This window comes from Hyperolius riggenbachi, chromosome 2, assembly GCF_040937935.1.
Source record: "Hyperolius riggenbachi isolate aHypRig1 chromosome 2, aHypRig1.pri, whole genome shotgun sequence".
Classification (NCBI taxonomy): Eukaryota; Metazoa; Chordata; class Amphibia; order Anura; family Hyperoliidae; genus Hyperolius; species Hyperolius riggenbachi.
Genome location: NC_090647.1, coordinates 298,526,634 through 298,552,733, shown reverse-complemented (window position 1 = coordinate 298,552,733; position 26,100 = coordinate 298,526,634).

Genomic DNA, 26,100 nt, shown 5'->3' with positions numbered 1-26,100 from the left:
CCCTGCTCCTCTTTTCCTTTTCTCTATTTCAAAAACATTAGTGCATGTATCACTGCCTGCATTATATTTAGTTGTGTGCATGCATTTTGTACTTCAAAGGGTTAACCTGGCTACACCCTAAGCACCGTACCTTGTCTAGTTGACCTTTCTGCAAGAGGAGTGCCATTCCTTTTGTTTGAGACAAAATTGATGCCTAATCCTAACTGATATCAAGTCTCCTTGGGTACTTACTTGCCTATTTAGTCCACCATAGTGCTGTCCCTTTCATAAGTTACAGCTGAACACTGGAGACCAAACCAACTGCTTTGGTCCTGAGAGCCCCTAGGTATTATCTTGCCTAGCCATTTATGAAACTGCAATAGTGATACTGATCAGCGTAATGAAATACCTAGACACTGCTTTGTAGGTGTTGCCATTGACCTGGCCATTCATCACCTTTGTTGCCATCAGGGTGGCTATTCAGAGGTTTTGCTTATCTCAAGTACTGTATATGTATGCATATATATATATATATATATATATATATATATATATATATATATATATATATATATATATATATATATATATATATATATATATATATATATATACAGCGTCTTTTTTTCTCCCCTAAGCAGTATAGTTATGAGCACACATTTTGCATAATCATAAGTTCACAACATAATTCACAATTACGATGCAAAATTGTAATGCAAAATTTCAGGTAAATTCATAATGAATTCCACATGTAAATGTAATCCATCCTTAATTTTACATAATTACGCAACATTTTGTGTAATTTTGTGCCGATTTTGGTGGTTAATAGCAAAGCCCACATACAAGCTATCATCAGAATTGCTACATGTGTTAAGGGGAGGATACTGGGAAAAAGTCGAGAAAATAATTTTTCAAAAAGACAATGTAGTTTTTGAGAAAATCGATTTTAAAAATGGAAAGCAAAAGTGTTTTTTAAACTTTTATTTTTTCTGAGTTTAAAAACCATTTTTCTTTGCATTTTTAAAATTGATTTTCTCAAAACTGCAAGCTCTTTTTTTAAATTGTACCCACTGTTCCCCTTAACATATGTAGCAATCGTGGTGTCAATAACATATATGGGGGCTTTGCTGTTTACTGCTAAAGTCGGCACAAAATTATGCGAAAATGACACAAAAATGTACATAAAATTATGAATGAATATACGAAATCAATTGAGTTTACAAATTGTAATTGCGTATAGGTATAATTGTGGAAATGTACAGAAAAGTATCACATTTAGTGAAAGTTCCCTTCAATCTCATTACAAACTCTTGATTAGCTAAACCTGCTGGGGGCAGTCAATGCTTTCTTTCTTTCTTTCTTTCTTTCTTTCTTTCTTTCTTTCTTTCTTTCTTTCTTTCTTTCTCATGATTCCTCCCTCCAAATCCTATGTAACCCTTTATACTCAATGCAGGCATTGGAAGGTACCTTACATAGAGGGCAAGAATATTAAACAATGTGGAGGCCTCCTTTAATATGGAGCGCTCTAGATCTAGTAATGATGTTCTGCCTTTTTTTGACGTATGCTAGCACTTTATATTTCAAACATTCTTTCTATTTGGCATAGCAAAAATAACAATATTCATCCACTTTGCTTGTCAGAGAAGAGGGATAAAAGACACTTTATTTTCTGCACCCTAAATAGCACCCTCTATTTTTTTAGTAGCAATTTATTGCACCTTGCTGAAATGAATTGAACAACAAACTGTTCCCTGGGTTCTGATTATGATGAGGATAAAGTGTGCTTCACCAACTAATTACTATTCTTGTATTTCTAGGGTATGTCTCAAGGGAATCAATTAGGGATGAGCCAGTGTTTCATGCATAATCTATTTTGTAGGTGGGAAAATGCATTTTCACTTTCCTAACAATTTCACAAAGGCATGTGATGCAATGCAAGCATGACTGGTGAAATTCTGCCCATTGTTACCTGAATGAAAGCTGGAGCTGCCCTGTTTTTAGTGTTTCATAGATGAGTATAGAGTCTATTGGACCTCTTTGCATGGAGATCAATTACCAACAATTTGTTTTTGTCAAATCAAAATGGAGAGAAAATAGCTATCTGTCTTTCACCATTTCTAATGTTACAATGAAAATTTTCACCACCAATTTTGCTTTTCTAAATATAAACACTGTTGCGTGTAATAGTGACATCAGTACATGAACTAGCTGTAAGTTCCAATTCAAACACTCTTTATCACAAGACACAGAAAAAAAAACACCAAGAAACATTTTAAACAAGGCTTCGTGAAGGCTAGAATTGTATTGAATAATATCCTTTCTCAAATTTAGCTTTGCCAGAAAAAAAACAAAACAAAACATTGGGTCTGGTTAATAGCTTTCATTCTTGAAGTATGAAGTAGGGTAATGTTGTGACATCCTAAAAAAGTGTAATATTTCTGGACATCACAAAAGTCACAAAAAGACACCACCTTCCCTTTCCAATCTTCCTTTTCCAATCTTCCAATGGAGCATGGACATTCATTTAAACCCTCTAGGATGAAACACATTTACACCTGTAGTATGGTAGTCTTTTGATTATTAGGTATGCAGGCAACAAAAGTAAGGAAAAAGTACCCACAAAACCGGGTTGCTTGATAAAGCAACCAGCATATGCACAAGTGAGGAAAATCTGTCCCCACTTGGGTTGTGGGAATCCTTAAGGATTAGTGGTTGTCATTTCCTCCAATAAAACTGACAACTTTTGTTTAAATTAAAAATGATAACATAAAAAAATCCACCTCCCAACAAAGGTGAGTAACTATGAATGAGATAGTAGGCACCCCATAAAACAGATAGAAAATTATCAGATTAAACAGGAGGCAAGTGGTGGCTTACCTCCCAAGGCTGATAAGAACCAGCATTCTGCAAATTTTACTAGATAAGTACAGTTAGACAAAAAGTTTCTTGGGCAGTGCCCCGCTTCCTCAGATCCTTAATTGTCCACCGTATTACGAGCTAACAGTGCCTCTGCTGTATTATGGTTTCTGTCAATCTTGGGAAGCAAGTCAACACTTGCTTACTTACATTTTAAACTGCTTTATATTATCCCTTTTTTGGGCACTGTCTATCCCATGTATTATTCCTTTGAAATATTTTGTACAGTACCCTAAAATGAAGGGCAACATCATCGACTCTTCTTCTTGACTTTCTTACAGCTTTGTAGATTCATATGCTAGTGACAACATGAAGCTCTGCAAAGTTGGTTTTGCATAGAACCATTGTATGATATGGAGGGTCAGGAACTGGTAGTTAGCATCATATATTAGTGACATCACCAGCACTTCAGCTACCAAAAAGTTATATATAAGCAATCACATTTTTTAAACAGACACGTGTAAAATGCATGTGTTTTGCCTGAAGGTAAAAATACGATCAAGCAGTGTTTGTACATTGCTTCCAAAACTTTTGAAGGCAAACATTTTATCTATAAAACTATTAGTTGAGGGCAAATACAACCTAAAGTGCTACAGTGTTACAGTAATTAATAATATTAGGACTAAAATAAATAACCAAGGACAGCTAGCATGATTCAAATCTATCTAGTGTAAATAATTAAATAAAAAAGAGGAATGGTGATTTAAACATACACAGAAGTATAAACCTCTTTGATGATGTCCCTTTGGAGTTCCTTGCACCAGAAGATGTATTGCATATTCGATACTGGCACATTCATTGTTTGATATGAACAAAGATCTCCATACATCAAACCTTCTTTCCTTTCATCCAGTCTCATCATGCTAATTTGGTTGCTCAAAATGATGCCCATCTCTTTATTACACAAACTCATTTGATGTCTTCTGTGTCTCTGATGGATGCATGTTGACATTATCCAGTTTCTAGCATTCATCACTTTTTGCCTACCTAACCCAGCCTCTCCATTCACAGCCACATAATATGATCTACAGTATTAATGAGCTCTTTCAGGGCATCTACTTCATTAAGGTGATTGAACTATTCCCTTAAAGCGATGTTCTTGTTGATGTCACCTTTTATTTAATTTAAAGATGCAATGTCTAAAATTGATCTTTCTCACATATTTATTGTATTTGCTGCTCTTGGTACGGGGATAAAATGATTTTTAGACCCAAAATAAGTGGTCATAGTAGTAGGTCAAGAGGGAGGTAAAAACTTCCCTCAGTATCATATATAAATACTGTTCTCTCTGAAGAATGTTATGAAGTTGGTGTCTTTTACTCGGTGGGAGAAAGGTGGAATTAAACACCAATCTGTCCATTGAGCCAACGTTAGATATGATATATAAAACATTTTTACTAATAAGTATAATGTTTATTTTTTGAGCTATTGATAAGAGTTATGGGAAATATCAAGATCATAGGTGAAAGAAGAAGTGAGGTTTCCCCAAATAATTGCTCAGGTCACTTTCATTTATGGGATGGAGGATATGGTGGAAAAAAACAGAAGCTTGGAGTGGTTTCGCTGACTCTTGCAACAGAGATGAGCTTAACTTAAATGGGGCTTCTTACCGCTCCCTGTAGTTCTCTTAATCGTTTTTCGTCATTTTGCCATACTCCATTTAGTCGCTGTGACCCTTCGAAATCTGGCCAACTAGGCCATCCCGGGACCACGCACTACCATGATTGCGCTTGAGAGTCGGGAGTGTTTACCATATATGCATCAGAAATTTTTACCAGATGCACAAGCGCAGAATGCTGGGGCTGCGCATGCAACTTTCAGAGGCGCACATCTTTCTGATGATTGGAGCACAATGGAATGACTACCAGGGACCAGAAGGACTTCAGGGGGCTAAAAGATGTCCCAGGTAAGTTAAACTGCCCACAATACATTTACTTTGGGTACATTGTGCTTGTCCAGTGTACCAAGACAAATAGTCCATATTATTTTCAAGCCTTCATTCTCGGTAATGTATGAACTGCTGCTCCCTCCTCTGGTACAGAAAAAATAGTCCCACATGTGTGAAGTCAAGTGGTTGGATCTTTGTGCTCTTTTTAAAAGACAGTGGGCCATATGCAAGTCACTTTTTCACCTGAGTTTTCTCCTAGGTGATATTTATAAACTTGTCAATAAAATGCCTTTTAAGCCAACAGAAAACAAGAAAATACTCAAAATAATTTTGATAGTACCCTTTCACCTACTTTTTGGTACTTTTTTTAAGTTGAAAAGTGCTGAAAAGTTATTTTAATCGCAGATGAAAATTTATCTCCTGGGAGAAAAGTCAGGTGAAAAAGTGAATTGCATATGGCCCAGTAAGAGATAAACTTGTGAGAAAGTGAGAATAGCTTACTTTGAATTGAATAAACAATTTACATTGTGGAGGGGATATTATTGAAATTCTGGCAGTCAGACTGCCATAACTGAAACATATTGTAGTATTAGGTGCTTTATACATAACAGTCTCAAGTATTTCAAGATTGGTTGGTAATACCAAGAAACAGTAAGGGACAGAAACATCAATATTTACCACAACCAGTAGCAATAGGGGATGCAGAGATGCAACCACACCAGGGTCCTTGGACCAGAGGGGCCCTCCTCAACCACAGTATGATCTCTTTAATGGTGCTATGCTGGTGAAGATAATTTCTACATATGCTTTGAATAGTGGAAATTCCGCTTCCTCTGCTTACACCCACTGTGGATGTTTTGGTCAGGTTCTGTTGTGCCATATGGATTGTTTTGTATGGAATGCTTTGGGGACCCACAGTTAAATTTGCGCTGCAGCCCAAAACTCCTTAGCTTTGCCACTGACCACAATTATGGTGCCCTAACTGCAGCCAGGTTTGTTGATATTTTCCTCTAACTTTGTCATCTCTGACCACTGCCAACTTATGTGTTCTGTGATTCTTCACACACTGAAACGGATTCTCTACTCCAATAATGCAACCAAATCTCTATTAGTAGTAGGGATGATTGGAAAGTGGAAATTCCGTTCCGCCGGAATTCCGGAATTTCGCCAGAGGTAAATTCCGTAACCGTACATTTCCGCGGAATTTTGCGGATTTATGCGGAATTCCACATTCCAGTGGAAAAATTACAGCAATCGCAATTGAAACCTTGTTTATGTTAAATGGTAGCCCATGGGACCTAGTGGCTGTTCCATCGGTCATTTTTTTTTTTTTGGCAGCAGGAGGTGTCGCATAAGCCATGGGACCTAGTGGTGGTCCCATGGCAGTGGTTTTGACTCCGCAGGAGGTGTCATGTAAGCCATGAGGTTCCACGGCAGTCATTATAAGTGTGATTTGGAGCCGCAGGAGGTGTTGCTAAAGCCATGGGACCTAGTGGTGGTCCCATGGCGGTGGTTTTGGTGCCACAGGAGGTGTCGCGTAAGCTTTGGGACCTGGCGGTGGTTCCATGGCGGTGGTTTTGTTGCCGCAGGAGGTGTCGCGTAAGCTTTGGGACCTGGCGGTGGTTCCATACCGGTGGTTTTGGCGCTGCAGGAGGTGTCGCGTAAGCTTTGGGACCTGGCGGTGGTTCCATGGCGGTCATTTGGGCGCCGCAGGAGGTGTCGCGTAAGCTTTGGGACCTGGCAGTGGATCCATGGCGGTGGTTTTGGCGCCACAGGAGGTGTCGCGTAAGCTTTGGGACCTGGCGGTGGTTCCATGGCGGTCGTTTGGGCGCCGCAGGAGGTGTCACGTAGGCTATGGGACCTATACAAAATGGTTGGGATAGCTGAGATAGCCAGGGGGCTGGTTGCTAACATAGGATTGATTGGTTTTTGTTAAGACTGTAATTGGTGCTGAAATAATTCCGAGTTTTATGCACAAATCCTTTTGGTTGGCTTTTGTAAGCCTCTAATTGGTGCAGAAATTCCTATTTTCATGCAGAAATCCAGTTGTTTTCACTTTAAGGGGCTTCCTTGTGATTGGCGTACAAAAATCCGCATTCCGGCGGAATTACGCATACCAATTCAGGAATTCCGTTGGGACGGTATAGCAATTCTGTTCTGATGCAACGGAACGGAACCACCAAATTCCATCCGGAATTGCGGAAAACGGAATTCCGCAGAATGTGGTGAGCATCCCTAAGTAGAAACTAGCCTATCGTGTGCAGAAAAAAAACGATATATATATATATATATACTGTATATAATTTAAGTGTGATAGGCAGTGATAAAGTTATGGTCAAATGAATGGGAAGTGCTGACAGGTGAAAATGGCTCGTGGTGGTAAGGGTAAAATAGCCCATGTGGTTAAGCAGTTAAAGGACTAAAGAACCTTCAATGCCACCCTAATTTTTTCTGTGCTATTGCGTAAAAAGTTTGTGTGTGAATGCTGCTGTCTATCAAAGCACCCCCTACCTGTAGCCGAATGCAAGAACTGGCAGCTGGACCATGATTGCTGTAGTACAAAGTAATCATAATCTTAACCATAGTAAGAAAATTCGGCTGCTTAGGGTAACTTTCTGACGTATCCCATAAAATAAGCCCCTCCCTTCTCTAATCTTTCTACAGGCTTTGTGATATTCTTACTCAACAATAAGACTTCTTTGGTCTAGTTCATTTGAATGCCACAGAAAATAACCAGAGAAATTAGCAGCTCCCTGGATAGTGTCTCCATAGAGCTTTTCACACAACAGTGAAGGCCAAATAGAAAAAAAAATGAACTTGGAATAATAAATTCACTTATACTTTAATGAACAATGTTAGCACTTACAGTTTTTGAGAATCCATTATTTCCAATGGAAGACATCAGAGTACATTAGATTACATTCAATAACTAAGCCAAATACTGCTTTATAAATGTAAGTAATTACATGCATCCAGCATGTTTTATGAGACCAGGATGTAAAAAATGGTCTTACATTTGTTTTAAAATCCTTCATCTTGTTAACATCCGTCTTTTCTAAAATTGAGTAAAAATTTAGAGAAAATACCTGAAATCATTGACAGTAAAGGAGAAGAGATGAGGAATAACCTCTTTTAGCACCAGTTTACTGGCAGAATTACCTTAATGCACAGCACTAAGATCGTCACTGATGTTTTGCCATACTGTGCATTATCTACACTTCTATTCAGTTTCATCTTTTTTATGTCTGTCACTTCTCTTAGATCACTGGTAATATGCCCCAAAATGCCCTGTCATGCATAAGTTCACTCAGTGTCATATGAATCAAGGTCTTGTCTGTCTGTGAAAGACATAGCCAGGCTTTGGATAATGACAAGCCTAAAATGCTGTAGTCACAAGACATGTTCATGACTGTAGACAACACCACTATGGCACATGATACACTTATCATAGTAAAATGCTGCATGACCAGCCGAGTGTTAACAAAATGTTTATTCCATACTGCAACCTGTCAATAGGGATAAAAAAAAGACATAGGGCTCAATTCTGGTAGCTCTTTGAGGTAAATAATTTTTGGTAGGTAAAATACCCCACGAGGTATTTTCCTCTTCTTTTATCAATTCTGAAAGATTTTTCTCCATTTCAGAACATGAGGTAAAACATGTGGTAGAACATGAGGTAAAACATGTGGTAGAACATGAGGTAAAACATGAGGTAAATGCATAGAGTGAGGTAAAACATGAGGTATTTCAGTGGTAAGCCTGCAGCAAATAAGTAATAGTCTTTAATTGTCTTCCATAAGTTAGGATAGTCTTTGGAAGATGTTTTTTTTTTTTGAGGAGGGAAGGTGTATTTGATTATGTAGCAACCTATGAAAAGTAAATTTATAGGCATCCATTACAAAAAAAAATCCAGCTCATTTACCTTTAGAGGCTGGGGGGAGTGGTAGGGGCACTTTTAGAGGCTGGGGGGAGGGGGGGGGTCGGAGCACTTTTAGAGGCTGGGGGAGGGGTAAGCACTTTTAAAGACTGGGGGTGTGAGTACTTTTACTTTAACCAGAGGAGGAGTGGGGGAGAAATCGGTGTTTGCCGCAGTTTTACTTAATTTTTTTTTTAAAGTAGAGGCTGTGGGTTGGAGCATTTTTACTTTTTTTTCCCAACCAGAGGTTGGGGAATGGCAATGTTGAGGGGGGGCGGGGGGGGGGGGGTGCAGCAGATGAAGGATTGTACAGGGTTTGGAGCACTTTTTCTTTTTTAAAACAAATTGGAAGCTGGGGCTGGGGGGGATAGTTGGTCAGATCACTTTTACTTATTTCAGCAAAATATGGGGGCCCTGAACACAGAACAAGCTGAAAAGGCTCCATGTTATGTGACTGATATCACAATTCTGTCACAGCACTGCATTTATCATGTGGTAGAGGTAGGTCTAATTATGTGAGGTAAAAGACATGCAAACACACACCTTATTTTACTTCAGAATTCAAGTGTGAGGTATTTCACTACTAAATACCACACATTTTTAGTAGAAAATTACCGCATGAATTACCTCATGAAATTACATGAGGTAAAACTTTACTTACACTACCAGAATTCAAAAGTTGATTTCCCTCATGAGGTAAACCCAATTCCATGAGGTAATTATTTACTAAACGCTACCAGAATTGAGCCCATAGTATTGGTTTATATTTTTAGTTGTACTTCATGATTCATTCATTTTTGGGGGATTTTATTATGGATACTAGTAGCTGTTTATAAATCTATTCTCTTGCATTTTTTTTTCAAAACACTAGGATATTTTAATTACTTCATGGAATATTTAGTTACTTTAGTTCAGTGCTGGCCTTCACAAGCATTCTAGACTTCAAACTGATGATTTCTGGCCTCCTGGTTTGTCCTACTTACAGATGCTTTGCAGCTAAATGTTTATGTCTAGACAGGAGTCCCTCAGAGTGACCAGTAGGGGTGGTCAATGAGATGCAAAACAAGTCCACCTCCTGTATAAGTCAACTCCAATATTCAACCTTCTTAAGCTGGACTTTTTTATTGTCTCAGGTATAAGTCTACCCAGCAAAGTTAATGGCTGCACTTGGTGCTCAGGGAGAGTTAATGACTGCACTGCATACAGTACTGCAGCCATTAACCCCTCCTGCCCCTTAAGTGCAGACAATACCTCCTCCAGGCAACCAAGAGCTGCAATTATTCACTCCCTTTTATGAAGCCCAGTATTTCCCCCCTGCCCTTTCCTTGTTAATTCTGGTGGCCAGGACTTTCAAACCTGTGTTTTCTTGGCATTCCCTTTCCTCAAAGTATCACTTACCACTGGATAAATTGCTGCAAATGGGAATGTTACTATTAGTGCACACATAACTCAGTGTGCTCAGTGTTGCCCGGACTCGTGTATAAGTCAACCCCTATACTTTTATGAAGTGAATCAGACCTAAATTTCTAGACTTATACTCAAGTAAATACAGTAATTCCAAGCTGATGTAGAGTTATACAAATGTTTATGAAATATTAGGCCACTTAAGAATGGCCCAACTAAATACCACTTTTGCTTCATTTGATTTCCATTTAAAACTTACATAATTCTGCATGAACTCTTAGTTATTCACATCTCATTGACCATCTCTAGGCACCATGAAGCGGGACGGTGACTATTTCAAACGGCCATGAAGGACTGCAGCAAGGTAAATATTGATTACATACCTCGCAATCACCTCCATCATTGGCACTGGGTGGTAGTGATGGCCGAACATTGCAATTGTGTGTTCGCGAACCCCTTCATGAACGTTACCGCAAACATTTGTGAACTGATCTTTCTTGGCAAGCCCCATTGACTTTAATGGCAGGTGAGCTTCTGAAACCTTCCAGCCGGTGTCACACCAGCAACCAGCATTTTGGATGCAATGCAATCCGATGATTGCACCACAATGCTAAAAGCAGGCTTTGAAGATACCAGACATAATGCATGAAAATGTAACTTTTGGCAGGAAGCCAAACTATAAGTGAGGCTCTCTAGTGTTCCCTTCCTGTGGCCTAAATATGTATTGCATGGAAGTGTATTGAAAAAATACACTTCTGTGCATGTGCACAGCTATGCAAGCGTGGAACAGTTTAAAATTGCACCATTGACTTACATGACTTCTCGTCAATGCACATGTTGACCCATAACACACTGATGCTTTTGCGTCAGATGCGATACTTCCAGTGCATTGCATCGCACCGAATCAGGTAGGAAATGACCCTTAGACAAGGTGAAGCAACACAATGAAAGCACTCTGGTATGAAAGGGGCCTCAAATAAAGGTCTTTAGTATGGCCCCCATGGTTATCTGTCTAAAAAAAAGTCCAACCGTGACAATTTTTTAAAGGAAAAACTGACTGCCTGATATTACCAACACTGACGGTAAACTCACAGTAAGGTTAGGTGACAAAGGTGTGTTGGTGTACAGGTGACAAAGGTGTGTTGGTGTAACACTGTATGCCAATCACTCAGTGACACAAATGCTGACCGTTACACTGTATTTGTTTTTTTAAAGAGACACTGAGAGAACAGTAAGAACAGCAAAAAAATTGTCAGCGTTCTTAATCAGGCTGCAACTGAAATGAAACCAACAAAGGTGTGCCGCTCCCCCTGGGGACTTAAATACACTCATTAAATACAAATCAGATGCAATCTATGCACTAAACCCTAATCTAGATAAATTGAATGCAAACTGATACACATGGATGCAGCTAGCCACAAGTAGACTTACAGTTTTGTACAACAGGAGGAAATTGGCAGTGCACCCAAATGAAGGCTAAACTCACAGTAAGATTAGGTGCAGTGTTGCCAAGCGTCCATCAATTCACGGGCAGTCAGTAAAAAATAAGGCAAAATAGTGCCGTCGGTACTGCCTGTATTTTTGTACTGTGTGTCCATTTAAATTACTCAGCAAATCAGCATGTGCGTGTGTCCCAGTGTGATGTATTGCAGCTCCTCCTCTCTGCAATACATCACTCGGCCTCACTCCTCACAGCCAGTAAGATCCCTTCTCTCTGTACTTGCATCCTCCAGCGTGCCAGGCTCCGCCTTCAGCTGCCTCCATCCTAGTGGCTTTCATCAGATGACTGGGATGCATGGGCACAGAAACAAGTGAGTCACAATCAGGCTACACCCTGGAGCTAGTGTTGGGCGAACAGTGTTCGCCACTGTTCGGGTTCTGCAGAACATCACCCTGTTCGGGTGATGTTCGGGTTCGGCCGAACACCTGATGGTGTTCGGCCAAACTGTTCGGCCATATGGCCGAACTAAGAGCGCATGGCCGAACGTTACCCGAACGTTCGGCTAGCGCTGTGATTGGCCAAACGGGTCACGTGTAGTGTTGGGCGAACATCTAGATGTTCGGGTTCGGGCCGAACATGGCCGAACTCCGAACATAATGGAAGTCAATGGGGACCCGAACTTTCGTGCTTTGTAAAGCCTCCTTATATGCTACATACCCCAAATTTACAGGGTATGTGCACCTTGGGAGTGGGTACAAGAGGAAAAAAAAATTAGCAAAAAGAGCTTATAGTTTTTTAGAAAATCGATTTTAAAGTTTCAAAGGAAAAACTGTCTTTTAAATGCGGGAAATGTCTGTTTTCTTTGCACAGGTAACATGCTTTTTGTCGGCATGCAGTCATAAATGTAATACATATAAGAGGTTCCAGGAAAAGGGACCGGTAACGCTAACCCAGCAGCAGCACACGTGATGGAACAGGAGGAGGGTGGCGCAGGAGGAGAAGGCCACGCTTTGAGACACAACAACCCAGGCCTTGCATGAGGACAAGAAGCGTGCGGATAGCAATTTGCATTTTGCAGATGTGAGATTTTGGAAAGTGAAATAGGGAGGCAATGAAATCCTATGGGGGATTTTACCAATTTTGGACCCCTGTAACTCTGGTTTGCAGAGATGTAGGGACCCCATCTTTGGAATCCAAGTCTAACAGTATGTCTTCTACCTGCATGAGACATTTCGTGAGATTCAGACGTTGCTAACGGCCATGGCTGCGATTTATGTACGCCACCATCACTACCATTGAAATAGCCCAAATAAACAGGTTTTTGTGACCCTAGGCTATGACCTCTTCGGCCTAGGGGCCTGAAACTCACCAGTCATGTTCCCCCTAAGGGTCCCTACAATGCTAGAAAATTTGGTACTGCTGAGCCATTGGCCTTTGAAAAGATGTGAGATTTTGGAAAGTGAAATAGGGAGGCAATGAAATCCTATGGGGGATTTTACCAATTTTGGACCCCTGTAACTCTGGTTTGCAGAGATGTAGGGACCCCATCTTTGGAATCCAAGTCTAACAATATGTCTTCTACCTGCATGAGACATTTCGTGAGATTCAGACTTTGCTAACGGCCATGGCTGCGATTTATGTACGCCACCATCACTACCATTGAAATAGCCCAAATAAACAGGTTTTTGTGACCCTAGGCTATGACCTCTTCGGCCTAGGGGCCCGAAACTCACCAGTCATGTTCCCCCTAAGGGTCCCTACAATGCTAGAAAATTTGGTACTGCTGAGCCATTGCCCTTTGAAAAGATGTGAGATTTTGGAAAGTGAAATAGGGAGGCAATGAAATCCTATGGGGGATTTTACCAATTTTGGACCCCTGTAACTCTGGTTTGCAGAGATGTAGGGACCCCATCTTTGGAATCCAAGTCTAACAATATGTCTTCTACCTGCATGAGACATTTCGTGAGATTCAGACTTTGCTAACGGCCATTGCTGAGATTTATGTACGCCACCATCACTACCATTGAAATAGCCCAAATAAACAGGTTTTTGTGACCCTAGGCTATGACCTCTTCAGCCTAGGGGCCCAAAACTCACCAGTCTTGTTCCCCCTAAGGGTCCCTACAATGCTAGAAAATTTGGTACTGCTGAGCCATTGGCCTTTGAAAAGATGTGAGATTTTGGAAAGTGAAATAGGGAGGCAATGAAATCCTATGGGGGATTTTACCAATTTTGGACCCCTTTAACTCTGGTTTGCAGAGATGTAGGGACCCCATCTTTGGAATCCAAGTCTACCAATAAGTCTTCTACCTGCATGAGACATTTCATGAGATTCAGACTTTGCTAACGGCCATTGCTGCGATTTATGTACGTCACCATCACTACCATTGAAATAGCCCAAATAAACAGGTTTTTGTGACCCTAGGCTATGACCTCTTTGGCCTAGGGGCCCGAAACTCACCAGTCATGTTCCCCCTAAGGGTCCCTACAATGCTAGAAAATTTGGTACTGCTGAGTAATTGCCCTTTGAAAAGATGTGAGATTTTGGAACTGTAAATAGGAGGCCCAATGAAAGCCTAAGGGGGATTTTACCAAATTTGGAGCCCTGTAACTCTGGTTTGCAGAGATGTAGGGAACCCATCTTTGGAGCCCAAGTCTAACAATATGTCTTCTACCTGCATGAGACATTTCATGAGATTCAGACGTTGCTAACGGCCATTGCTGCGATTTATGTACGTCAGACTCGCCACCATTGAAATTGCCCAAATAAACAGGTTTTGTGACCCTAGGCTATGACCTCTTTGGCCTAGGACTGCATTGAACGCGACCCACGCATTGTGCGCATTCTGGACAACACCAATTACTGGGTTTATACCCTTCTGGATCCACGGTACAAACACAATGTTCCAAAACTGCTTGAAGAAAGAGCCAGACAGGTCAAAATGGAAGAATACCAGCAGGCCCTTGTGGAGACTTTAGAGAGGAGATTGACATCCTCCCCCTCCTCTAGCCAGTTGTACGCCGACAGACTGACTTCCGCAAACCCAGGACGACCAGGAGGGCAGCAAACAACACAAGCCGCAGCTAGTGCCCAAAAGGGAATGGTATCGGCAGTGTCCTTGGAGTGGGAAAATTTTCTGACACCCATGCAGCAGCACACAGAACAGCAAGCGTGCAGATCCACCTCCAACACCGATCGCCTGGAGAAGATGGTCAAGGACTACATGTCAGATGGCGTAGCTGTGTTGAACAATCCATCTGCACCCTTCAACTATTGGGTATCGAAGCTAGACACCTGGCACAAACTGGCAATGTACGCAATAGAGGTGCTGGCTTGCCCGGCAGCCAGCGTTATGTCGGAACGCTGTTTCAGTGCTGCCGGAGGCATCGTCACAGATCGGCGGCGTATCCGCCTCTCCACAGAAAATGCCGACCGTCTGACTCAAATTAAAATGAATCAATCCTGGATTGGAAACGACTACGCAACACTCCCGGACCCCAACCAAGTAACATGAACAATGAACATCTGTGATGGGTTAGCGTTTCCGGTCCCTGTTTATTGAACCTCTCATCTGTATTACATTTATGACTGCATGGCGACAAAATGCAAATTGCTATCCGCACGCTTCTTGTCCTCATGCAAGGCCTGGGTTGTTGTGTCTCAAAGCGTGGCCTTCTCCTCCTGCGCCACCCTCCTCCTGTTCCATCACGTGTGCTGCTGCTGGGTTAGCGTTACCGGTCCCTTTTCCTGGAACCTCTTATATGTATTACATTTATGACTGCATGCCGACAAAAAGCATGTTACCTGTGCAAAGAAAACAGACATTTCCCGCATTTAAAAGACAGTTTTCCCTTTGAAACTTTAAAATCGATTTTCTCAAAAACTATAAGCTCTTTTTGCTAAAAAATTTTTTCCTCTTGTACCCACTCCCAAGGTGTACATACCCTGTAAATTTGGGGTATGTAGCATGTAAGGAGGCTTTACAAAGCACAAAAGTTCGGGTCCCCATTGACTTCCATTATGTTCGGAGTTCGGGTCGAACACCCGAACATCGCGGCCATGTTCGGCCTGTTCGGCCCGAACCCGAACATCTAGATGTTCGCCCAACACTACCTGGAGCGTCTGGCCAGCATGCAGCACAGTAGCTGGCTCAGTGCTCCCCCCCCCCCCTCCTCACATTCCAACGGGGCTGCTCTGGTCTGGCTGCCTGTGACTACTGACCAGGTCACATAAAGGTCATTCATGCCTGTACTCTGCACCAGACACAAAGCCAATTCAAGGTTCCCTCCATTCTAGGAGTTTCCTGCTGCGGTGTCTGTGTGAGAGGTGAGGAGCAGTTCAATTACTGCTAAATGAATGATAAAAAAAACTATATATATATATTTTTTTTTCCAATGTGTACTGGCTTGTTTTTTCCCATCCTGCCACTTTTGCCCAGCATCTTTCGGCGTTTGCTCACTGCTCTTTCTTTATAGCAGACCTCCACTGTGGCAGTGCAGCGCTGATGAATTCGGGGACATAAATGTATTTTCTGTATGACAGGAAACAAGGAACTGTAAACCATCAGCAAGGCTCATTTATTATTTAGCATTTATATAGCACCGATATCTTACGCAGCGCTTTACAGAGTACAGAGTCATGTCACTGACTGTCCTCAGAGAAGCTCACAATCTAATCCTACCATAGTCATAGTCTGATGTCCTACCATATTATTATCATGTATTTATACAGTACTGACTTCTCCTGCAGCACTTTACAGAGTACATAGTCATGTCACTGGCTGTCCTCAGAGGAGCTCACAATCTAATCCTACCATACTCATAGCCTAATGTCCTACCATATTATTATTATGTATTTATATAACACTGACATCTTCTGCAGAACATAACAGAGTACATAGTCATGTCACTGACTGTCCCCAGAGGAGCTTGCAATCTAATCCTACCCTAGTCATAGTCTGATGTCCTACCATACTATTACTATGTATTTATATAGCACTGAAATCTTCTGCCGCACTTTACAGAGTACATAGTCATGTCACTGACATCTTCTGCCGCACTTTACAGAGTACATAGTTATAGCATAGCTTACATAGCTATTTTGGCTGAAAAAAGACACATGTCCATCGAGTTCAACCAGTGAACAAAGCACAACACCAGCCTGCTCCCTCACATATCCCTGTCATGTCACTGACTGTCCTCAGAGAAGCTCACAATCTAATCCTACCATAGTCATAGTCTGATGTCCTACCATATTATTAGTATGTATTTATCTAGCACTGACATTTCCTGCAGCACTTTACAGAGTATATAGTCATGTCACTGACTGTCCTCAAAGGAGCTCACAATCTTATCCTACCATAGTCATAGTCTAATGTCCTATCACATTATTATTATTATTATTATTATATATTTATATAGCACTGACATCTTCTGCAGCACTTTACAGAGTACATAGTCATGTCACTGACTGTCCTCAGTGGAGCTCACACTCTAATCCTACCATAGTCATAGTCTAATATCTTACCATATTATTATTATGTAGCATATAGCACCGAAATCATGTTTCTTTTATGGGGAAACAATTCTCCTCAGTTCAGGAGGGCTGTTCCACATGACCTTTATGCAGTAATCACCTGCTTCTGCTATGTTTCTTTTACCCGAAATTTAAAAATAAGTTCTCTAAAAAGACCACTATTGACTCCACCCTTGACTCCGCCCCGTCCGTCCACAATTTGGTATGTCCAGATTTATGGACCATTTTGCCCAGGAAAAATGAGAAATTGGGTTGGCAACCCTGGTTAGGTGACACGGGTGATGCCATGTGGGGGTCAATAACAATCAATCACTTAAGCACAGTGACAGCAGGCTAGAATGGTGATGCAGCCAGCCACACACTACACAGTATATGGGTGTTGTATTGCTACAACTCACACCACACCACAATGGAGCAACAAAATATCAGTACAACAGTGTCAATTTCAATACAAAAAAATGACTTTTGTGTCAGGAAGAGTCCTCAGAAGGACTATTGGGGGTTCCTAGCTGGTGGACTACAAGAATCAGAGGACCTAGGAATCAGCTACACAGCACAATATCACAATATAGCCTAACAGTGTCTCTATATCAGCATCAGCTCCTCTCCCTACATTGACTAAAGACAGACTTAAAATTGACACCAAGATCGTGCCTTTTACGGTGGGGGTAGTGGTCTAGGTGGTGGTCAGGTAGGATTGGCCATCCTGTTCCACCTGACTTCAGGGTGAAGAGTCACAAAATCGCTCTATGGGAACATATAGGGCGGCCGCGAACGGCCCGTGCTTGTTGCGTGCATGGCGAACTTCAATTATCCTTAATTGGTTAATGGTTAAGGGCTCTGTCTCTGACACAGGAGATATGGGTTCAAATCTCAGCTTCTATTCAGTAAGGAGTTCTTTGGGCGAGATTCCCAAACACTGCCACTGCCTACTGAGTGCACTCTAGTGGCTGCCTCACAAGTGCTTTGAGTCCGACAGGAGAAAAGTGCTATACAAATATTGGAATTATTATTATAAAGTATTGCATAAATATTGTCTGGCAGACTAAATGATAGTCTGACTTTCAAACCAGTTCCTGAAGGTCACTTTCTATCACTTCTCATTTTAAGATGCACTCCAGTCAAAAATCTTGTCAAAGAGTAGGAAATCCAGTCAGTAGTGATGGCAGAACAGTTCTAGATGAACCTCCGCCGTTCACCATGCTATTACTGACATAAAGAAGCTGAGATTTGAACCCATATCTCCTATGTCAGAGACAGAGCCCTTAACCATTAACCAATTAAGGATAATTGAAGTTGCCATAATTTGATCTGGACCAAAGTTGTCAGGTATGCCACAACTCTCAAAGACAATTTGATTTAGATTACATTTTTCACTGTTGCAATTAAGTCTATAATGCTGATGTAGGGCCTGGGAGATCTCTAGCCTTCCTTCAGCCTGTATACCCCAATCTAATACCATGCTCTTCACCTATACCCTAAGCCCACGCGTGAATGGGATATCAGTACGCCTACATGACTATGGTTATCCCGCAGGACTTCAGTGTGCAAGGTATAGAGACTGAGGCCGGGAAGACAAGAGTACTAACAGAACCCACTAAACAAGATAAACATAACTAGATAATATCAGGAAATAGTGCAGGATGCACTTGTGGAGGAGACAACACAGATAACAGCAGGAGATTAGAGACGGGGAGGAAGGTTTCTCAGAGCGACCACAGCTCTGAGCTTCCAATAATCGCCACAATAAGCAAGACTAGGATGATTGTTCAGAGCGACCGCATCTCTGAGCCAGCAGGAGCTCCAGCCAATCACTACCATAGTGATTGGCCAGCGTCCAGGCCAGCATGACTGGAATGACATTGCTGTTTGCCCACGCTGGAACAGCAACCATCCACAAGGGAGCAAAAACATTTAAATGAAATAGAGATACGGGACCCAGCCAACAGTTATGGCAAAGCTGAAAACTATGATAGGCAAGGTGTCAGAGGAAGAGGAGGCTTTTCTATAAACATCACCCAATGAGAGAAGGCATGCAAATTCCAACATAAATGAATGGTAATCACTCAATTCTGTGTTACTCTGATTGAAGACTACAGGCTGATTGCAGATGGCTAGGAAACTCATTACAATTGCATGCAACATTTTGCAGTAAAAGGCATGCAAAGAATTCAGCACTATCTGGTTGCAGTTTAGCTGCAACAAGCCATAGGTGGATACATGGCAGTATCCTGAGCTGCTCTGAACTGCAGAGTCATTGCAGATGGCAATGACACTTATTGTGAAAGCTAGCAAAACAATGCAACCAAATGCATGCAGAAAAATCAGAACTCCTTGGTTGCAGTTCAGCTGCAACCAACACGACATGCTACAAGAGAGACCATGACAGCTGACTTTCTGAGGTAATCGAAGACATGTTGTTGGCACAGAAATTGCTATGGTAGTCGAGGTCAATTGTCCCTAAAATTTGCTTATCATTTGTAACCCCCAGTAATAATCAGGGTTTTTGATGTGTGATGGGGCAGATATGCTTTAAACTCCCTACTGCTGAGGACCCAGTTTCCTATGGCAGTACATCAGTGTCCTCCAACTCCTACTCCCATTCATGGATGACGAATGGCATTTGCAATGGGTGGACTAACTCTGGCATAGCTTTCTCACCTACCTTCTTTTTCCTAAATCCTCCTCCTCTTCCCCCAATTATGCCCAAGGGTTGTAAAAACATAATAGAGATGAAGCCTTCCCCAAGTTAGCACTCTTAAATGTCATAATGACAAAACTACGGCACTCTACAGTCACTTACCAGTACAAGTACAACACATCCTCTCCACAGTCCTCTTGGGAAAGAAGCAGGCATAAGTTGTGGCAATGCATCTTTTCCTAGCTGGGTTAATGCCTTATTAGCCTAGGATGGTATTTAGGCACAGCTTCAAGTTGTAGTCGGCTGTCTCTTACTTCCTCACTTTGAATCATTGATGTTATTGAAGCTGAATGGAGCAGTTGGCTGTGAAACAGGAACTCACAGTCTGTGTGGGATGATCGTTTTCCTGCACACGGTCAGGCTACAGGATGGTGGGCAGACAATTAAAGGGGGTAGTAGCCATGGTTACTTACATGTGAGTGCGCTAAATTGCACATCTGCAAGTGCATCCAATCACCGCACTGCACTCGTTGTCAGACCGTGAGCCAGCTGTTTGTAAGCTCTCAGCTGCTAATACAGCATTCTGTCCAAGATGGGAAAGGGACCTTAGTTTTTTTTTTATTAGTTTAAACTGGATGACGTTTTATAATAAAAGCAGTAGCATGTTTACGCTATGAGAGCATTTTTTTTTATCTGGAGATATCCCTTGTGGTTGAACATTTGGAGGAGGAGCTAAGCAGCTTGCCAGAGGGATTAGGGGTGGGCTATACCCCCAAAAAGCAGATGGGCCCAGGATGGCTGACGGGTTCATTGAGTCTAGAACTGAAGGGGTCCTTTTGTATAATTGGACCCTGAAAAATTATAAAGAGAGTATAAAGAGAGTTGTCCGCAGAGACATATATGTTGGTGAATAAACGCTTATTATCCTGATTAAATATACAGAATGAAAAGGGACAACCTTTCTAAGCAGAATTGCTTAGCAATTGAGACAAAGAGGCAGCACATTATTTTGTACTGTTAATACCCTACGGTACTATTGAGGCAACAGATTGCTGGATTTGCTCCTGTAGTGGAAAATCGTGCAGAAGGAATAGCATAGCATTCACTTTTATCTGAAGCAGTATACCAATTCAGATCTTGGTTTCTGTCAAGGTTCCCCCAAGGTGGTGCCCCAGACAACAGCCTAGAATGCCCATGCCTAGAAATGTCCTTGATAACTGAGGTGGTTAAGCTGTGTGGAATTTCACCACTGTTTATTATTAATGCTTTGAATTTCATGAGCATAACTGTAATGACTAATGATCTTGTCTTGTGCAGAAAGGCTTTGCAAGAGCTTGTACACTTTTGTGGAAGTATATACAATAATCATGCATTGGTAGGTGTTAAGTCACTAATTAGGCCTAATGCGCTAAACTCCTTCAATGCCTTTAACCCATTAGCAATTTTAATAGAGTTATTGTAACGATTGGTGTCAGCAAGAACAGATTTTCTGATTATTGGTGATCTGCAGTATCACCAATAATACAGATGCTATACCTGATTATGTAGTGATCTGCAGAATCACCAATAATGCGAGTATAGCGAGACACAGGAAAACCAGATGTAAAGATAGGTGTTTGGTGCAACAGTAATACAGATAAAGATACCAACTTCCCAGAGGAGCTAGTAGAGGGAGACATCTCTATAGAACACAGGGATCAGCATTCCAGCAAACCGGAGATGCAAATGAACTAGTAATCAGTCCACCCGAGGAGCAGGTGGTGCACAGTAAGACAACGTATACTGATCACCCGTGGAGCGGGTGATTCAGACTGCACTGCAGCCGGTGGTCACCTGAGGGGCAGGAGATCAACACTGTACTGCAGCTCCTAATCACCTGAGGAGCAGGTGACTAAGACTGTACTGCAGCTACTGGTCACCTGAGGAGCAGGTGATTCAGACTGTACTGCAGCTACTGGTCACCTGAGGAGCAGGTGATTCAGACTGTACTGCAGCTACTAGTCACCTGAGGAGCAGGTGATTAAGCTGTACAGAGAATCCCTCACCAGGGACTAGGCTCACTGGTGAGGGCAGGAGAGTCAGACAAGCAGATTCGGCAACAAACGGACAGATACGGAACAAAGACAGAAGGCTAAATCAGAGTAGTGTTCAGGCTGAGTTGGCAACAGGATCAGATAGGCAGAAGCACAGAATCAGTAGGTAGAAGAGTAGTCAAGGCTAGCAGAAGGTCATAACAAATAATACAATTCAATTAGTACTTTAGCTATCAACAGAATCTGACTAAGTGTGGATCCCCAGCTCCTGCTGGTTCTAGCACACTTTGGGATCTGACTAAGGTCTGAGTGCTAACACGTAGCATTTGCAACAGCAGACAAGGAGCTACTGACAGGCAGGTCCTATATATACTGAGAGCGCCCCACAGCGCCGCCCCAGTCACTCAGCCAATCAGGAGCACTGCTGGAGTCAGTTGACCGGCCGATCAGCTGACTCCCCTTCTATTCGCATAAAGGTCCTGTCGCCTGGCGCGCGTAGCCCTCAGTCTATGTGCAACTGAAGGACCAGGCAAAACTCCACCATGTAATTGCGTGGCGGAGGCCGCCGGCTGAGATGCAGAGACAGCCGCCATGCCGCTCACCGATGCAACGGCATCTCTGCTATTTATTACAGTACCCCCCCCCCTGAGGAGTGGACCCCGGACACTTCTTACACAGCTTTTCAGGGTATAACTCATGAAACTCTCTCTTTAGATCCTCGGCATGAAGGAGTCCCTTCAGAGGAACAAAATGAGCCATTTTACTGAACCTATCAACTACCACCCAGATGACCGACTTGCCCTCAGACCTTGTGAGTTCTCCTACAAAGTCCATAGACAAGTGAGTCCATGGTTCATTTGGCACCGGTAAGGGTTGTAGCGTACCTACTGGTGCTTTACGAGAGGGCTTATTTCTGGCACACACAGAGCACTCTCTCACAAACTCTTTGCAATCAAGAGCCAACGAAGGCCACCATACACATCTGGCCAGTAGGTCCTGAGTTCGAGCAGCCCCGGGATGCCCTGCATTTTTATGGGCGTGAAACAATTGCAAGAGTTGTAGGCGAAAAGGAAGTGGCACAAACAGAACCCCTTCGGGTTTCCCTTCTGGAATATCTTGCTGGTAAGGCCGTAGGGTAACTTCCGTAAAGACTTCATTGATCAACTCCTGGAAGGCGGCAGGAGCATTACACAACCCGAAGGGCATGACCAGATACTCGTAGTGCCCACCGGGCGTGTTGAATGCCGTCTTCCATTCATCACCGTCCCTAATGCGTACCAGGTGGTATGCTCCTCGTAGGTCTAGCTTAGAGAAGATACTGGCATTAATCACCTGAGTAAACAAATTGTAAATCAAAGGCAGTGGATAGCGATTTTTCACTGTGATCTTATTTAAACCCTGATAGTCAATACAAGGTCGAAGTCCACCGTCCTTTTTCTGTACAAAAAAGAACCCAGCCGCTGATAGTGACCGGGAAGGACTGATAAAGCCCTTGGCCAAATTTTCTTTAATGTATTCCTGCATAGCCAGCTTCTCTGGCCCCGACAGATTATAGAGATGGCCTCTAGGGGGCATACAACCTGATCTTAACTCTATGGGAAAGTCGAAGCTCCGGTGTGGCGGGAGTTTCTCAGCTGATTTTGGACAAAACATGTCAGAAAATTATGCGTACTGCACTGGCACCCCTTTCACCTAAACCTTGGTGGCGCAAACAGCAACTTTCTCCAGACAATGATGATGACAATGGGCTGACCAGCTCTGTAGCTGACCTGAAGCCCAGTCGATCTGAGGGGAGTATAGTTGCAACCAAGGCATACCGAGGATTATGGTAGAGGTTGCCATTTGCAGGACAAAGAACTGTAGTTTCTCCTTATGTAGAACCCCTATATTACACAACAATAAGGGGGTCTGGGAGAGAGGCTGTCTACACTGTAACGGAGAGTCATCTACCACTGTGATCAAAATCTGACGGTCTAAAGGAAGTAAGGGAATCCTTAATTTTTTGACAAAGTCATAATCTATAAAATTAGCTGCAGAGCCTGAGTCCACGAATGCTTCTGTGGTCGTGGCCTGACCCTCCCAGGTAATGGAGCAAGGGAGGAGTAAACGGTAATTATCTAGAGGTAAACACGGCTCGCCTAGGGTATTACCTCTGACTACACCTAGACGGCAGCGTTTCCCAACTTTTTAGGGCAATTCTGGACAATGTGATCCTCCTCAGCACAGTATAGACAGAGTCTTTCTGACCTTCTGCGATTCTTCTCCACTTGTGTTAACCTAGACTGACCGACCTGCATCGGTTCGTCCTGATGTGACGAGGGTGGAGAAGAGGCGTAGGAAACAGATCTTACAGCATTTCTCTCATGGGTTTGTTTTTGATAGCGAAGGCGGTGATCAACCCGCACCGCCAATGAAATTGCTTCGTCTAGAGATTTAGGCTCAGGATGACCTAACATCAAATCAGAAACTGCATCGGATAGTCCTGACAGGAAACAGTCTAATAAAGCATACGTTCCCCATCTAGCTGATACAGCCCACCTTTACTAAATTATGCGGCATAAACCTCCACTGGATTACGACCCTGCCTGAGAGTCTTTAGTTTCCTCTCAGCCGTGATAGCAATATCCGGATCATCGTATATAACGGCCATAGCCTTAAAAAACTCCTGAACTGAGGATAATGCCTCATGCCCTGTGTGAAGACTATATGCCCATGTTTGTGAATCTCCTGACAAAAGGGTCTTTATAAAGGTTACCCTCTGGTTCTCAGATCCTGACAGATTGGGCCTCAACTCAAAATAGGATAGCACACGGTTTCTGAAATTCTGAAAGTCAGATCTATGCCCAGAAAACTTTTCGGGTACGGACATACGAAGGTCCGTGACTGAAGGGGATCGCACTGTATCAATAGTCGTTTGAAGAACCTGTACTGTCCCAGATAGTTGAGTGATCTGAATCTGTTGGGTATTGATCACCCCGGTAAGATTGTTTACCGTCGAGGTCAGGACTGCAACCTGACTACGCAGTGCGTCCATAATGTTTGGTCTGCTGTTCTGTAACGACTGGTGTCAGCAAGAACAGATTTTCTGATTACTGGTGATCTGCAGTATCACCAATAATACAGATGCTATACCTGATTATGTAGTGATCTGCAGAATCACCAATAATGCGCGTATAGCGAGACACAGGACAACCAGATGTAAAGATAGGTGTTTGATGTAACAGTAATACAGATAGAGATACCAACTTCGCAGAGGAGATAGTAGAGGGATATATCTCTATAGAACACAGGGATCAGCATTCCAGCAAGCCGGAGATGCAGATGAACTAGTAATCAGTCCACCCGAGGAGCGGGTGGTGCACAGTAAGACAACGTATACTGATCACCCGTGGAGCGGGTGATTCAGACTGCACTGCAGCCGGTGGTCACCTGAGGTGCGCCATCACCGTATCTCTCCAGTGGCTGCTGAAGAGATACGCAAACAGCGCACTTCTCTTACGCTTAGACTGGCTCCGACTGATGGAAGAGCGGGGACCCGGTTCTCTTAGCTGCGGGCAGCGGAGGACAGCGGCATGGGACGGGAGCAATTGTAGCGTGTGGGGCTGGAGGAAGCCCCAGGTATGTATAAAATCTTTTTGATTTTCATCTCTGGTTCACTTTAAATAAAAAATGTGTTTTGTTATCTGTTTAAAAGTTCTTCTTTTTGCATTTTCTTGAATGTATATCTCAAACAGAAGCAATTAAGGTTTTTGTTGGTGCAAATGCCATATTTTTCCATTTTCCTATTCTTCCTTCTTTCTTTTCCTCTATCCTCTTTCCTGGTCCACTTGAATTTTATTAATGTCGCATGTCGGTATTGATAGCAAGAAGGTTTTATGTACCATTTGTTTGTGAAGAAAAAAGCAATGGGCACCAACGTGTCCTTTGTTATTGTTTACCGGTTCAGCCTATGGGTGATTTCTCCTCAAGGACAGAAGCAATTTTCCCCTTTCAACACTCCTCCCATTCATTCGCCAATAACTTTATCACTTCTCATCACACGTAAATGATTTATATATTTTCTTTTGCCACAAATTAAGCTTTTTGTGTGTGATACTTGTTTTCAGTGACTACTTTATTTTCTATGCTTTTTATAGGCAAATACAAAAAAAAAGCCTTTGCACGCACAAAGCTGCGCGCGCCACTTCGCATGTTAACTGCATAGCACGGTCGTGCTATCAGTTAACACTCTTTTTGTGAATGAAGCCCATAGTTTTAAAATACCATATATATTTGCATATAAGCCAACCCGTGTATAAGCCGAGGTACCCCTTTACCCCTCAGATACCAGGAAAAAGCGACTGACT